This window comes from Falco naumanni, chromosome Z (assembly GCF_017639655.2).
Source record: "Falco naumanni isolate bFalNau1 chromosome Z, bFalNau1.pat, whole genome shotgun sequence".
Lineage (NCBI taxonomy): Eukaryota > Metazoa > Chordata > Aves > Falconiformes > Falconidae > Falco > Falco naumanni.
This window is the reverse complement of record NC_054080.1, coordinates 55,145,127-55,161,211: the sequence shown is the minus strand read 5'-3', so window position 1 is coordinate 55,161,211 and position 16,085 is coordinate 55,145,127. Positions and strand designations below refer to the sequence as shown.

Sequence of the window (16,085 nt, the reverse complement as noted above, 5' to 3'; positions counted from 1 at the left end):
GATCCTCCTTACTGCTTCAATGGAACATTTGCCCTCTGTTGACCAACATCAACTCTAGGACATAATTAAAAGACAGAAATATGTATTTCCAAAGAAAAAGTCTTAGCTCATTTGTAGGGAAAACACTGGGCAAGGAACATGGACTAACACAGTCTGTACCTTCTTGCCTAAGCAATTTTTAATCAAGGTAAGCAATATACACTGTTAAATGGGACTTAGTACTCAGAAACTCTTAAAGTAATAAAATGCAATAGTGGCAATGAAATGCAAAAAATAGATTCTTTCTGTTTCCCTGCTCATATCTCATTGTATTAATTCCTTTAGTCATATATGAAATAACCAAATAATTAAACTCAGGTCACCCATTATTAAGAAGCGCATAGAAGGGCTTGAAAAATTACTACCTTCCATTTTAAATTTCTGACCAGTATCAAGTAATATGTGTCACATTTCTCTAAGAACTTTTGTTTATAAACTAGCCTGAACATTTCAGCAATTACTAAGCAGGAAATAATAGAAGAAATGAAACAGGCAATGGATGAAAAGACCTGAAATAACTTCATGGAGTTAAGAGACTTTAAAGCAATATAACATTAGCAAAGCAAGAAATACGAATAGTAAAATTTATTAACACAACAATTAAAAGTTAAATAAAATAGATTGTTGTCCAGTGAAGAATGGAGACTTTACAACAGTCTGTTTAACTAAAAAAATCTGAGAATCACAGTTTTAAGGATTCTGTTTCCTTCTAAAATAATTTTACTCATCTGAAGTTTTAGTTCCTTTCAAAAGTCAATGCAGATACATCCTCGATAAGAACATAAAAATTTCATGACTGTCCCTGTGAGTACCTTAACTATTTGCATAAATTTATTTGCTGCACTACAAAATAAAGTAAATTATTTACTAACAAATAATGTAAAACTAGTAATTCTTTTACCAGCTCTCTCATGAATAGAAATCTTCATAAGCTTTTCGCTTAAGAAAGACTCAATGCAGGCCAACATACTGTCAGTCATGTGATTGTACTTAACAGAGAACTTTCAAGAACTTTACACATAATGCTTAGCAAGAAGTAAAAAGTTAATGTAAAATCAAATACCCCTTGTGTCCCCTCATCCCTGTCCCCCCATGTCCATGTCTGTGTCGTCCCCCCCGCAATGATCCAATGATATTTCACTATACGCTTCTCTGCCCTGCAGAACTTGGTGAACTTGTTTTGATAGCAAAGTTAGGAACAGATACTGTTTGGTTGTGAACTACTTCCTGTACACTTGTTACGGGTTGAATAAACCCTAACCCTCTTCATGATCTTTGCCTTCTGATAAATCTCCGTACTCCTCTTTGCCAGTTTTAGAGGGTGTCAGGGAGCTAAAGGGCTGTAGAAAGGCCATTTTGGTGGGAGGGGATCTGCCAGCTTCCCTGGTAAGTAAATATTATCAGCAGGTGCTTGGGATTGTGAAAATAAAGAATGTTAAATTTGAGTGTCACTTATGATTGATTCAGAGATATACACAAATAGTTCACAGACCTGTGGCAGATACCCTGCCAGTTTAAAAAATAACAATAAACTGTGTGAGAAACATTTGTTCTATAGCTGTTTTCAGAAATAACAATGAAAAGCATAACAATAAACTGTGTGAGAAACATTTGTTCTATAGCTGTTTTCAGAAATAACAATGAAAAGCACTATTTTCATACTGATCATCTTTCAACTTGGTCAGTTTTATTCTGAAATATGGCACAATTTTTTGTACTTTTGTTTTAACCAGGACTGTTGAATGACATGAATTTTTAGATAAATAGATACAAAATTGGTATTTAGTAGTGGTACAAATATTTCTATTTATTAGCAAAGTGTCTTTCTTTTACTTCTCCACTGCACAAAAATCTCTGAAAATGAAATCATTACCATTCTATCTTCCATATCTCATATGCTTTTCCTAATAACTTATTCCCTAACAGTACAGTACACACTACTGCTGTTTTTTACTTTATATGGAATAGAATATTTTTCTCTTTGTAGATAGTTACTAACATTTCTTCCCCACTAAATAAAAAATAAGAAGCTGAGTATCTCCCTTCCCATGATGGTCTCACGTGACAAGTGCAACTTGTTTCCCATGCTTTTATACCTTTACATTCTGCTGTAATGGACATGGTTATGTTGTCCTACCTATCTTTAGCCCTCTAGATCATTTAAACAGTCCAAGACCTGGTGCTAGAGCCCAGTAAGACAAAAGCATTTCCAGTTTCTCACAGCTGAAGAGAGGTTGCTATCAGAGTGTCTAACTGCAAAATCGAACATTTTCAACTTTTTCTTAAGGGTGGAATTTTCTTCTACCAGTGATCATAACTTTTGGTAAAACATATGTACCTATGAAATGGACTTAATTATACTTTGAAGTCTGTTGAGCTTCAGATGACAAAAACTAAAAAGCCAGAAGTATTAAAAATCGCCATGAGTTATAAACAGATGATGGGAAGAGATGAAGAAATCAACTAGGCAAGAAAGAGATTTAATATTTGTACATTTCTATCCATGTTAACAGGAAGGATATTGAAAAAAAATCTTAAAATCCTTCTTCCTTCTGGCATGAACTCAGCCAAACAGGGAAGAAAGTTACTTGCTGTAATGTCAGTCTTTTCCTGTAACCCGTGCTTTTGTGCAGAAGTAGCAGATTGGTGCTCCATCCTCCAAACTCTGTTCAGGCTTGCAAGCAGCAGCTACAGCCCACAGCAGCAGAAAGGATCCTAGTAATCAGATGATTTCAAAGACTGGCTTTCCATGCCTGAGCTGGGAAAATTATCAGTGCATTTCAGAGTCTAGCTTCTACAGATCTTCATTATCTTTTTCTTTTTTTCCGCCTTATATACCTTTCCTTTTCCTTCTTTTGGTTTCTCAGTTCTGCTCTGCTTGTCCCCATTTCCCTTTTGTTCTCTTCAAAGTTTTTTAAAGCAGCTTTCATCTTGCTCTGTTATTTCCTTTGCTTAACCACATTTATCTTCTTTCCTCCTCGCAGGTAGGAGTCTGAGACCTGAATGAGCACAATCATGCACTCCTTATTTACATTTCATCTCCTGTGTTTATACATCTTTACATATAAACTACTTAATAGCTCCCATTTTTGTATTCTAATTTTGTGGATCAAAATAATGGCACTGATTAAGCCACCTTCTTTTGTTCAAAACCATAGATGTGAATTGAAATTCACATGGGTCTCTAAAGAAATAACTATAATGTCTGCTTTTAAAAAAACCTCATCTAATAACCAATACCTAGCAAGACTAGTTATGATTACTGCCTTCCTCTTATGCTACTTGTAGTATTAGATTTCACTACTACTTTGCTATTTGGGAAAGCTAGCTTTAGTGTCCTACTGTACATATTGCATTGGTACATACTATAATATTGTATTGGTACATAAGTCAGCATTACAGATTTTTTTGAAGCTAACTGTAAATTATTTGTTCATAAGACTTGAATAGTCTTATCTCTAGCACTACGGTTTCTCACAGTTGTCAAGAAAGAGGAAACTATCTCTCCTCTTTTTTCCATCTCTTCAGTTTCATTTGTGAATTTCCCCCTCCTTCCTTGGATGATGAACTATTTCATCTCGCTAATCTTACAGGAAACCATCTTTCTTTTTCTGGATTAGTTTTCTGCTTAGTTAATAAGTTTGATCGGCTAACAAAGTCATCTAGTAAGTGGTGGGAGTGTCTTGAAGTGAGAGAGGGAGGAACAGCAGCCACAAGGTGTTAGATCCACACATGTTATCTATTGAAATTCCAGCCAGTGTTAGGATTTCCATTTATGAAAAACTTTATATAGAGTAGTAACCTAAAATGCCTGAAGTGTCTTTCAATAGTTTTGGCTGGAGTTGAGAAAATGGACTTTATTGTGCAAGAGTTTTTGTTTTGCCAGAGTTAGGTTCAGTCACTTGAATTTCTTTTTTTGTGAACCCAGCTGTAAATTAACCCATCTGTTTGTAAGCTTGCCTTCCCCCCCTTTTTTTTTTTCTCCTCCTTTTTTTTTTTTCTTCCTGGCTTACCAGGTTCATTGTGTGGATGCAACTGCAGATAAGTAGCAGTGTTGCAGGGTACAGTAACTGCTGTTACATAGGAATGTTCACAGCAACGTGACAGGGAGGCAAAGAAAGCTGGGGTTGTAAGACATTAGGGAAGATGGGAAGCTCACAGCAGCTCATTTAATTTCTGTATGAATTCAAAGTGCATTCATGTGACATCTCTCTCAGCAAGAACACCAAAAAAGGAAGAGAAAAAAGGTATTTCTGTCTACAGCTGGATACTATTAGCAGTGCTTTTTCTAAAGAATGTAGGAATTCCCAGAATGCCTTTTAAATTGGAAAGCAGAGAAGCACAGGCTACAAGTATTACAGGACTTACCCCCCTTTTTATCCAGTTGTGGTTGCAGTGTGTGAGACGCTTCATTAATCAGATTTCTTAAGAGTATCTCACATATTGTTCATGCAGTTAACTCCTTTAACATGGAAGGAAATTATTCAGAAAAGTGCTATTTTAAAATTTATTTTTAAACTTCATAGAGATGAAGAGGCAAGCAAATGAAAAGTTGTACTAACAAAAGGATGCAGATGAGAACCAATGGGCAATGAGAACCACGTAACCAGCAATGGCTTGAACTGGTCACTAGTGAAAATGAAAGATCTCACATACTCTCTTCTGTTCACACCAGGTGCCTAGTGCTTTTGTGACATCTCTGTGCACTGAAAGGCACCTTCTATGAATAGATTCAGCATCCTAATTTATCAGGAATTTATCTTTTTTTTTAATCACTTGATTAATAAGCTGAGTCTGCTTAAATAGGGTGGGGGTCTAGTACGCTGCAGAGCTGATGTAAGTGATATAAGGTAAGTGATACAAGAAGTTGGGTGGTGGGGAGGGTGCAGGTGTGTGAAAGAAATGCATCCTCATCTCAGCAGGAGCAAGCTGTTGGACTGACCTAAGCCATGTTAGTGGAGATATCCTGTATTTGACACAAACACCACTCGCTGCCCACCACATTTAGGAGCAGATCACAAAAGATGACACTACACTGTGAGAAGCCTTAGCTTCTGTTTGGCTATACCTTTGAAATGCATAGACTGTCACGTTTCATTATCAAGCTACATTTTGGAAAGCACAGTATTTGGACACAGCCCAACATCAGTACTCAATTGTGTGTTTTAGTAATCTTACTGTTTTGTTCTAATCAGGTTCACCAGTTCTACAATTAACTTAGGCATGCAATTCCCTACTCATCTTCTTCCCCCAGGTTAATATTCTTCATACTGTTAAGTCTGGGGCCAAAAGAGTACTTTACAATGTTTACTGCAACACCATATACCATTTCCTGCACCTGTCACCCCTACTAACATTACTTGCTTCTCTGTCACTCACTGTTTCCTTCCCTTTGTTCTTTATACCAAAATATCACATCAAGTACCTTTGAGCATCTGTTTGGAGCCTGCACTCTTCTGTAGATGCTGTAGTAAGTTGTAAGGACTTTATCATTATGTAAAACGGTGAGTAAATTTTCCTTTCTGCTATTCTTTTTAGTATCACTGAAGCCAATTAATTGCATGGAAGTCTGTAGAAGAACAATTTGGCTCAATGCCTTTGACTTTTAGCTGTTAAAAGCCACTCTTTATTTCAGGCATAATGATTAAACCAGAAGAAAGTGATTGGACAGAACACATCAGAAACTGAAAAATGGGGATTAGCTGGCGCCACAGCTCACAAAAGAATTAACAGACAACACCGCATGACCCAAAGCATTTCACCATCTGTACTTTGCAACACATGGACAAGCACACTGAAGCGATAAAAGAGACACAAAGACAAAAGAGTAAAAGGCATGTTAGCTGTGGCTCAGCTGCAAAAGATTATTGCTTGTAGCAATAGGCTCCAAGATCAAATGAGGAATTTGCTTCTTTTAAAAAGTAAACAAAAGGTATGAGCACAGTAACACTAATGCAGCAGTGCGTGCTTTCAAAACCCTCCATAGTGAGCTGGTTCACTCATTTTAACTGAAGTTCTGTGTTGAGATTCTGGTCCTATTAAGTATTGCTATGACATCCTAAGATTTTGATCTGGTTAAAAAAGTCAGAAGCCATGCCAGCTGTGCAAGCCCAAATAAAATGGGTTTGTCCCAAACCTAAAAAAAAAAAAAAAATCTGCATTCTTGATTCTTGTTTGAATATTCACCTTCACCTTGTTGTCATCCTGGGATTGTCTTTTATGCATATAAAACTCTCAAAGCTCAGTGAAGTCACGTGAGTGCTGCACAGAAAATGGGCAGATATTGTGCTTACAACTTCCTCTTCTCAAAGTCTTGTCTGAGAAGGTAATTGCAGAAGCAATCCAACCCTTTGTCAGGACTCTTATTTATAAATATCCATGACCGAGGGGCTGTGTTCTGCTTTGAGTACATCTCACTGAGCAGCAAATGGGAATGTAGAGCTAAACTGGTACTCTGCTGTATTTTGTACATTTAGATGAAAAGGTGTAAGTGCAAGAGAATTAAACTGATGCAAGACACTCATTTTTGTGTAACTTCTGACACTTTCTTATCTTTCCTTAAATGACATCTGGACTGGAGCTGTCACTAATATCATTAAAGTTAAAAACCTTGGCTGTTAAAACCAGATATTTTCTGTTAAAATATCATCATTACCCTGGAGAGATGTTTGAAAGTCCTGTTATGTCTTCAAAAACAAGGCAGAAAAAAAAATCCAGAACTTGCTCTTTGGAATTGTTGTGTGTTGGTACATGTCAGGTCATCATCCAGCAGATTATATATTCCTACTATTGCACAGAGTATGGAAAAACAACAAAACCCCCCAAGCTTGGGCCCTCGGCCCAAGTTACTGTCATTACAGAAACCTGTCCTATTCAAGTACTAAATGGGGACATGAGGGTTCATAATCATTTATCAGGATTGGGAGTTCACATGGGAAGGAAATGTGATTGAAAATAAGATATGGAATGAGTATACACAAATAGACTAATACAAAGCAATCAACATAAGAAGCTGAATTTTTAAAATGCTATGACAGCAGAAAAAACAATTATTTTTTTTAAAAGGCCTTAATACAATTTTTTAGAAGTATTCACAATATACCCTCCTACTGGTTGTGTTTCCCTTCACAACTTGTAAATCCTATGTTTCAGCCTGCAACTAGTATTTATTCCATGACTCATTTTAGTCTTTTCCATTTAACGAAGTAACTTCGTGCATTTTTAATGAAGTCAAAATGTACCAAGATGAGAATGATACTCTGCACATACTGGAAACTTTACTCAAGGGTTCTGAATTCATGCTGCTTCTCAGAGCTATAACAGCATCAGTACTTTGGATTTAATTAAAATAAAAAAAAATAATCCTTGTAAAGAATTGTGTTCACTTGCAAACTGAAAATAAAGACAATCATGGAGTATCAAATTAGAAGCAAGTAAAAATTTATTTTGGTAGTTACATTACATTAACTCGCAAAATGATCAATCTTTAAAACTTCAAATGTAAGATTTACCCATTTCATGTTCGTTCTCTTATTTACTAAAGGATTCTGCACATGTAAGCTAAAGTTAAAGTTTTACTATTGAAACCAAATTATTTAATGTATGAAAGAAGGTCTCAAAAGCAAAAATGAGATTTCCAGCTTTGTGTTCCTTTCTTCTACAAATGCTAACCTTTTCTGTCTCCCTATAGGATACCACAAGTTAGAATTCGAGTGAATAGTTAGAATTGTGGCAACTCCTGGTTAATACGAATCACATTTAATTTCCAGTTTCTCAAGAATTTTAAACCCTGAGCAAATTATAGAAATCTGAATTGTGAGGCAATGCTTTGGGCTGTATACACTTTGTTAATTTTATCCTTTATACTTGTTCTGTACAGTGAACTGAAGGTAAAATTATTTCAGCTACTTCCTGTATTATCACATAAAGGGTTTTTACATAAAAAAGATGCTAGAATAAACTATGCAGGTGATGGATGCAATGCTTTTTTTTTTTTTTTTTTTTCAAGAAGCTTCCTTGATTTTCATTTAGGATCATGGGAGCACTAGACTTCCCTTCAGGTTGACTTTTCTTATTAGTCAACTTGTGGCAGAGTTCAGGCCCATCACATTTTGGGGCTTTCTCAAGTTGAAAAAGCTAAGTTTCATGACTGTTCCCTGCACAAGGCCAATAGACGTCTTCTTCTGATTGGAGAACTTTGCCAAACTGTTTGGGTTTGCACTGCTTTTGGAAAAAAATACAGTAGCTCATCCAAACTGATTTATCTTCAGGGTTTCAAATCACTTATATCAACCACACAGACTAGAACAGACTTTAGAGCTTTTTCATGGTATCCTGCGGTCAGTACTTGTCCATTTAAGTGTCTGGTGTTTCCTCTCAGCTCCTCTATTACATTTCTTGCACAGAGAAACACTCTTGAAGGGAACAGTGAAAAAACCTCTCTCATTCACCTGCTGAGGTAAAAAGAATAGAATGCATTTCTGGATCAGGGCTTTATGAAGTAACCCAGTTCATTTTTCTTAGTTCAGCCCTCAAATCAGCCCTGCAAAAAAGGACAGTGATGGTTAAATGTCATATGTTTGCAGGCTCATGTTTGCCAGAGTCTGGGTGGATCCAGTGGGCACTTTACAGAGGTTAAATTTATGGTTTAAATGCAAGCAGTTAGGTTACTGACAGAACCAAACCTTACTGTCTTTCTGTTGGTGCAGGCTAAGCAGATTAGTCATTCTCTGTGTAGGAGAAAATATCTGCTTGTGGATAAGAATTAGAAGATAAAGACTGCCACCTATTGTGTCCTGAAATAAAACACAAGTTTCTGCATACAGCAAAAGAACATGCTGGCAATCCAACGACAGGACAAAATAAAAACAGGGCTGAACTTTCTCTTCTAGGGGGCTGTTTAATGCACTGAAGTAGAGTTATTTTCTTCTGGCTGTCCTGAGTTTAGTGCTCTAGCTATCTCTGTCACTTTCCCAATAAAAAGATTTCAGTTCCCCTAACACATAACTTTTAAACTAAGCAGGGTATCTTGACTCTATGCCTAATTCATAAATTGAAGAACTTTCCTTTCCTGTATTTCAGTAGATATTGGCATCAACAAATTGAATTCATAGCAGGTATAAAGTCCCTGGGGGAGGTATTTAATTACAAGATCTATTTGCATCGTTTTTAGGGTAAGCTTACATACATTAATTCTTTTATTTATTTACAGCGGAGGGCAAGAAAAAAAATCTGCATTCTTTACCCTTACTTAATTCTCATTTTCACCTCGTCCTTATCCTGGGATTGTCTCTTATGCATATACAACTCACAAACCTCAGTGAACTCACATGGGTGCTGCAGAGAAAATGGACAGATATTGTGAAATTTTTAATTTAGAACACTATTATAAATAGGTCAGACAATGAACTGTACTGAAAGGAACACAACTTCACTGACACAGAGTGAAGACAAGCTTACCTGATTATATTGTTGTTAATTTTTCAACCCTTTAGCACTACAGTACAATTAAGATTCTTGACCATTCATCCAGTACTAGTGGAAATTAGCATTACATTTTTCATAAAACTGACAGCAAGAACACGACCAAAGTAAAATCTAGTGTCACCAAATTATGCAAAGTTTGCTCTTAGTAACGATTGACTGCTCTGCAGCTGAGCTGAACTGGCCGGAGACCAGAACTTGGGCTTCTGAGACTTGATGCCTGAGTAGACTTGCACTGCACTGTTTCAGCGCTACTGCCCTGCAGAGCCCATGGCCATCCTTTAAACAATATGGCATAGCCTCTCTGTTTTAGCCTGAGAATTTCTGAGGAACAAAGCTATTGGCTGGAAGGAACATTGTCTAAATAGGTAAGATTTTTCATGAAAGTGATCAATATTAAATGCAACAAGGTCTTCTCTATGTTTAATATAAAATGTAAATAATAAATATAATAAACATAAATACTTAATGCAAATCCTTATCTCAGAAGTGATTGTCTAGCATTGCGGTGCATGAGGCACGGTCTTCGCAAGGATTGTGAAACAAAGACGTTTATTGTTAGTTACAGCTTTTTTAAGACCATACTCTGTACGTGCACTGCTAAAAGCTTTACTATTGGTCAAACTCTACTGTCCATATGCCCAGCTGCTGTTCACTATAGGCTACTCTCTGCTGTTCACACTGTTTCCTTATCTTCTAGAGGTGAGATCACATTCCTCCTTTGTTTCTATCTCACGCGGGTTTCTTCTCACACTCCCTCAAAGTTATTTACCTCTTTGCTGCAGGATCACAGCTGCACATTATCAAAACGACCCACTGTCTCAGTTCCCTACATAGTATGGCCTTTGTAAAAGGTGCAGAGAGATTCTGGGAATTTTTATTTCAAACCGGTAAATTCTGTCTTGAGTCACAGCACTCAAAATATTGATCTGGATATAATGACATCAACATGCAGAGGTTACCTACTGACTATGTGCCTGGGTAAACTAACTCCTTTTCTGAACTGGTATTATTTTTACTGTACATCATTCCCAGTTAAAATATGCCTAACTTATCTTCATGTCACTGAAATTTTTAACAGCTACAAAGTTCTACAAGTGAATGAATTTCCAGAACACTAAGAAATACAATCTTACATGTTGCTATCAAAATTTTTATTATGAAGACATGACGACAAAGACGTAAAATTGGCAAATAAATATTGGAATAAAATGTTATTATGTTTCCTCTGTATTCTACACAACATAATTATGTAACATTGCTAAATTGCACACTATTCATTAAACATACAGGCTACAAAAAATTTTAGTCAGGATCAGATTTGAACAGCCCATGCTCATGTCCTGGTTTACAACTCAACTGCAACAACCTGCACAGTCTAGACAATATTATCAGGAAGATGGCAAAATCTGTCCCATTCTCCAGCTTGGGCTAGCAGTGCTTTCCTTCTGGTTTTTGCTGCCATCTCATGTGTTTTAAGCAGTATTGCAGTGGAATGCTACAAAACTTTTTCTGCCTTCAAAGTGACCTTACTTTAGATAGCTATGCTACTGTCATGTTAAGCAAACATCTTGCTCAAAATTCTGAGATTTCTTAGTATTACTACTACACAGTTCGGGAGTAACCTACATTTAAACCCAAAATTATATATTCTGCACCAATCTAGGTGAAATACCATGCTGTGTCCAGTTTTTGGTTTCCCAGTATATGAAAGACACTGACACACTCGAACAAGTCCAGTGGAAGGCCACAAGATTGTCAGGGGCTGGAAGACAGGACATACAAAGAGCGACTGAGGGAGCTGGGTTTGTTCAGCCTTAAGAGGACAAAGCTTTAGGGTGATCTTATTGCTGTCCACCATTATCTAGTGGGAGGCCATAGAGAAGACGGAGCCACCATGGAAACACACAGTGGTAGGTCAAGACAAACAAATAAACTGCAGTACAGAACACTCAGATTATATTAAGTACAAAAGTTTTTACTGTGGGTGGTACAACACTGAAACAGGGATGCAGAGGTGCAATGGAATCACACATAGACGACTCCAGTGTGAGTGGCTTCTGACCTCTGTGAAGTGGGGGATGGTACTTACACTATCATACAGCAGAAAGGCCATTTTTTGGTCAGAAGCTTGTGCTGCCTAGCTATTGCATCAGCAACTTAAAACAAAGTCAAGAGAACTTAGGGGTTACATCCTTTTTTCTTAGTGGCTGTGATCGTGTGACCAGGTTTTTTGTTACTAGCCAACACTAACCTAATGGCATAGCCCAAAACATGAAAGGGAGGAATGAAGTGCAGAAAAGCTTACTTAAACCTCCGTATGAAAAAAACCTCTTCATGCCAGCTAGAACATGTCAGCAAATTCACAGGTGCTTTGAGATGAACCCACTAAAGAAAGTGAACAGTGAGTACTGTAAGCACAGCAGTTTCATAAAGCTAAAATACTGATCTATTGACCATGCGTAGCTACATTAACTGTTCTGAAGATGCCAGTGTCCTCACTTCCATCTAGCAACACACACATGCTAAGCTACTAGCCCTGAAAAATTATGTCAAGGCATAGCTTTCCATAGCCACAACATGATGCAGAGTTACTGTTCTTGGACTACCCACCTGCACCTTCAGTCCATCACTTGGGAGTGCTGAGCCAGTGGCACTGAGAGGTGTATGCCTTGGCAATACTTTAACATACTCCAGGCACTTAATGACCTTACAGTATTATTGTATATTGTTGTATTGTATATTATTGTATATTGTATATTGTAACCTGAAAGAAGACCACATGGGGAGAGGTGCTGGCTCTATTACTTTCAAGAGTCACTCCTGTACTTTCTCTTCAGCAAGTACTCAGCATCAATTTTAGAGATCATGTTCGAAAACAATCCGAAGTCATCAGTCTTTTGTGTATAATTGAATCAATGAGCAGAGAACAAACTGAATGAGAAACTGCATTCAACTGCACTGTTTTCCCATAAGCACTGAATAAACATTTTCTGCATCCCCGCAAAGGCCTGAGGAGGATGAAGGCAAACAACTCCCTCTGTTTCTCCTACTTATATCCAGCGAAACAAAAGTCCTTTCCTTAGGCAGATGAGGATGACTTATTTTAGACATTGCTGGACATAGTGGCGCCATACAGTTTAAAGACAGTTGCATGAGTTTTCTTGGGACTGAAGATATGTACAGTACTACTACTATTTAATTTATAGTACCGTGTCCAAAAGACAAAACAACGTGCAAGTCTCTCAGCACAGCACAGTTACAGCATTGGATGTATTCCTTTGGAAAAAAACCCAAACCCCTGTATTTCCAGGTTCCATTAGTACTGAAAAAAAGTCTTTGGCATTTAAAAGATAAATTCAAGTGTGAAGTTAGGCTTGTTTTAACATAACAGGTATGCTTGAAGAAGTGTATCTGAAAAGGACTTGGCCTTTAATTATCTTTTGGTCATTTTTCATTACTTTCTTGAACACAGCAACCAGAAGCTAAATTGAAAGATAAACAGAGATTACTGAGTAATAAGAAAAATCAAAGCATATCACACACAAAAGGAGTAACTTATTTTAACAGCAACCTCAAGAGTCAAAATTACACTGTGCTGTGGCATTTTAGAAAGTGAATGCACGACATACAGTGCTGTGGGGCTTAGTTTCTAAAAGTAACATCAAAGTTTTGGAAACAGAATCGCTGTCATTAGCAGTACCTGACCCTGATGGGTCATGACGGTGTCGGCCGACCTAGCGGCTTGCTCTGACAGATCCACCATTCCTGCAGACCAGTTATTTAAAGAATCAGTCACCAATATTCGAGTGAGCGGAGGTTATCTTTATTTGGCAGCGCTGGGTGCATGGGGGGATTGCTCCACCAAAGTCATGCACACCCGAAGTGACAAACTATCTCATATTCATACAACAAAACAATGAATATTCAATTAACGCCTATACATATTCACTACCTAAACCCGCCTACTCTCGCTTTGTATGTCAATTAGCTTATCAGTCCTTCGGGCTTGCGCAAATTCTTCCAAGAATTGTGGGCAAGGGTCTCCTGGACGTGGGCAGTGGTCTTTGGGAGGAAGGCCGTAGGTCTTCCTCATGGTGTACTTTTCACCCTTTGCCTGGAATGTGATGGTCTTGCAAGTTTGCAGTACTCTTATCGGTCAGGGCTAATTTATGTCCTTGTCGACCATCTGTGTCTTATTCTTGTTTCTTTTAGTCACTCCCTCTAGGTAACTTATAAACAGGCCCCTTGTTAGAGAACGTTAGAGAAACAGACCCCTTCTTTCATTAGTTATTTCATTAATTATTTCTTTCAAACTATATGGTTACATGATCTAATTACTATACCAACATTCTTTGAGTAAATATATTTACACTTAAATTATTGTCCCTATTCCATACAATTTCTTCATATCATTAGGACCAGGTGTCTTTGTAAAGGTAACAGAAATCCGAAGCCCCGGTAATTAGTACATTCTTTACGTCACCAGTTCAAGAATTTAGTGCATCCTTAAAGTCAGTAATGAGGGTCTCCGAATGTTTATCAACTCATACCCAAACAAAAGCGTGGGCACTCTGTTCCTTAAATAAATTGTACATAGTTCATTATTCACCAGAAAGGTCGCGCCTCCCGTACCGCTCAGGTTAACAGACCGACTCTGTTCGTAAACCCCGGGCTTGTTTTCCTCACGTGTTTCGCGGCAGGGGCCGCGGCCGGGGGAAGCAAACGGGCGCGCAAGTCGCTCGGGGGCGGCTGAGACAAGAGGCAGGAGCGACGCAGAGGAGGCGCCCCCCGCGCTCCCCCCCGCCCCGCCCCGCCCTCCGGGGCCCGCTCCCCCGCCGCCCCTCCCCGCCCCGCGCGCCCTCCCGCCAGAGGGGCGGCCCGCCCGCACGCCCGTGCCCGGGCTGAGCCCCGCCTACCCGCCTGGCCCCGCCGCGCAGTCCGCGCCCCGCCGGCCCCTCCACGGGAACCCCCTCAGCGCACGAGCGCTCCCACGTGACCACCGCGCGACTCCCCACCCCTCACGCGTCCGCCACGCCTCGCGAAGTGGGGAACACGCCCGCCCCGCCCGGAAGCGCCCGCGGCACCGCCTGCCCTCGACACGTGACGCGGCGCCGCTCCTCCGTCACGTGCTCTGCCCCCCGCCCGCCAGGGCCTGCGCGCTTCCCCCCTACGTGTGAGGGCTGCGCGCATGCGCAGTCAGCAGCTGTCATCGGCGCGGGCGGCGGGGTGTCCCGCAGGCACTGGGAAGCGAAGCCCCGAGGGGACCGAGGAGACGGCGGGGAGTAGCCTCGGCCTGCGCTGCCGCCGCTCCCCTTCCCACTCGCCTTCCTCTGGCTGCAGCTGCCCGCTTAGCCCTCTCCCGGACAGGTGCGGAGCGAGCTTCGCGCCGGGGCCGGGCGGCGCGTCTGCGGGGAGGGGGCGTGGGGCGGCCGCCAGCGCGGAGGGAGGAGCGGGCTGTGCGTGGGCCGGGGGCGGGCGGGACGGTGGCGGCGGGGCCGGGGGAAGCGGGGTCGAGCTGGTGGGAGTGCGGGGCCGCGGCGGGTCCAGCCGGCGGGGTCGCGGGTGGCCGGGCTGGCGCGCCGGAGCAGGCCGTAGGGGCCAGGTGCGGGGCGGAGCGGCCGCCGTGCCGCCCGGCAGCCCCCCGCGGTGGGGTGCGTCAGGGGCCGGGACCCGCCGCGGCCGGGAGGGAAACGGTGTGGGGACTCCGCGCTGCGAGTGAGTGGATGGCGGCGGGGACCGAGCTGAGGAAACGAAACGGGCAGGTGTCGGGAAGATACGTCTCGTGTTCCCGTTTGCGGGCAGCGATTCTGGGTCAGGGCGGGCGGTGTAAGCTCCGCGAGGGATCAGCCGTTTCCCCGGGTGTCCGAAGTGGACGGGCAGAGTGAAGTACTCTTTCCGTGCCTTTCTGGACTTTGGTGAAATCCTGTGGATTTCTCAGACAACATCTTTTCCTTGCAAAGTACAGCCGCGTTGGCACCGTTAGTTTGTTTCTGCACGTCTTTGAGGCGTTCCTGGAAGTTAACAATTGTAAAGTGTTATAAAGAGACTTTTAAAGCAGTTCTCTGAGCACGATGCTCAGGTGCCACTGCTTCACGCTTTTGGAGCCAGGTTCGGGATCATGGCATGTCTTATATTACGAGCCATCTCTCTTTTGCGGTTGACTTTAATTGCCAGTCTGAAAGGAGAATTGCGTACAAAACATTTTTTTTTCTGCTAGGTTAACTGTGTTAGGAAAAACACTGCGTGTCTCTGTGTTTTTAAAAGATTTATTCTGCCTCAGAGCATAAACTGTTTATTTTTGATATTATTAAACTGCAGATTTGTGGTTCTTTGCACTTTTTCTTCTGAGACGTTAGCGACAGCAGTGAGGGAAGTTACCTTGTGACTACTAAACCAGCAGTTTTTAGGCTGAAACGTTGCCCACAAGAAACTAACTTGTAGCAGCCTAATGCAGGCTATTTGTTGTCACTCTGTAGTTTTTTGTTCACATTCTTAAGGAAACAGAATGTGAAAACGACTGTGGTATAAAATGGGTCTTGGGCTCACTTACCCTTATTTTT

General features: G+C 40.6%; 1 protein-coding gene and 1 long non-coding RNA gene across 4 annotated transcripts in view; both read left to right on the top strand.

Annotated features, from left to right (window-relative positions):
• Nucleotides 1–1,070: 1,070 nt before the first annotated feature.
• Nucleotides 1,071–5,986, top strand: LOC121081230. Its single transcript, XR_005825611.1, has 2 exons — nucleotides 1,071–1,425; nucleotides 5,675–5,986. It is a non-coding gene; the product is annotated as an uncharacterized LOC121081230 (long non-coding RNA).
• An 8,688-nt stretch (nucleotides 5,987–14,674) lies between these two features.
• Nucleotides 14,675–16,085, top strand: part of KDM4C (lysine demethylase 4C) — a 299,915-nt gene continuing 298,504 nt past the window's right edge. For 2 of the 3 annotated variants that reach the window (XM_040579749.1, XM_040579748.1), the window contains exon 1: nucleotides 14,675–14,892. The gene's annotated coding sequence lies outside the window, so the exon portion shown is untranslated. The remainder of the gene's footprint in view (nucleotides 14,893–16,085) is intronic. The other variant, XM_040579751.1, reaches the window with a different exon arrangement.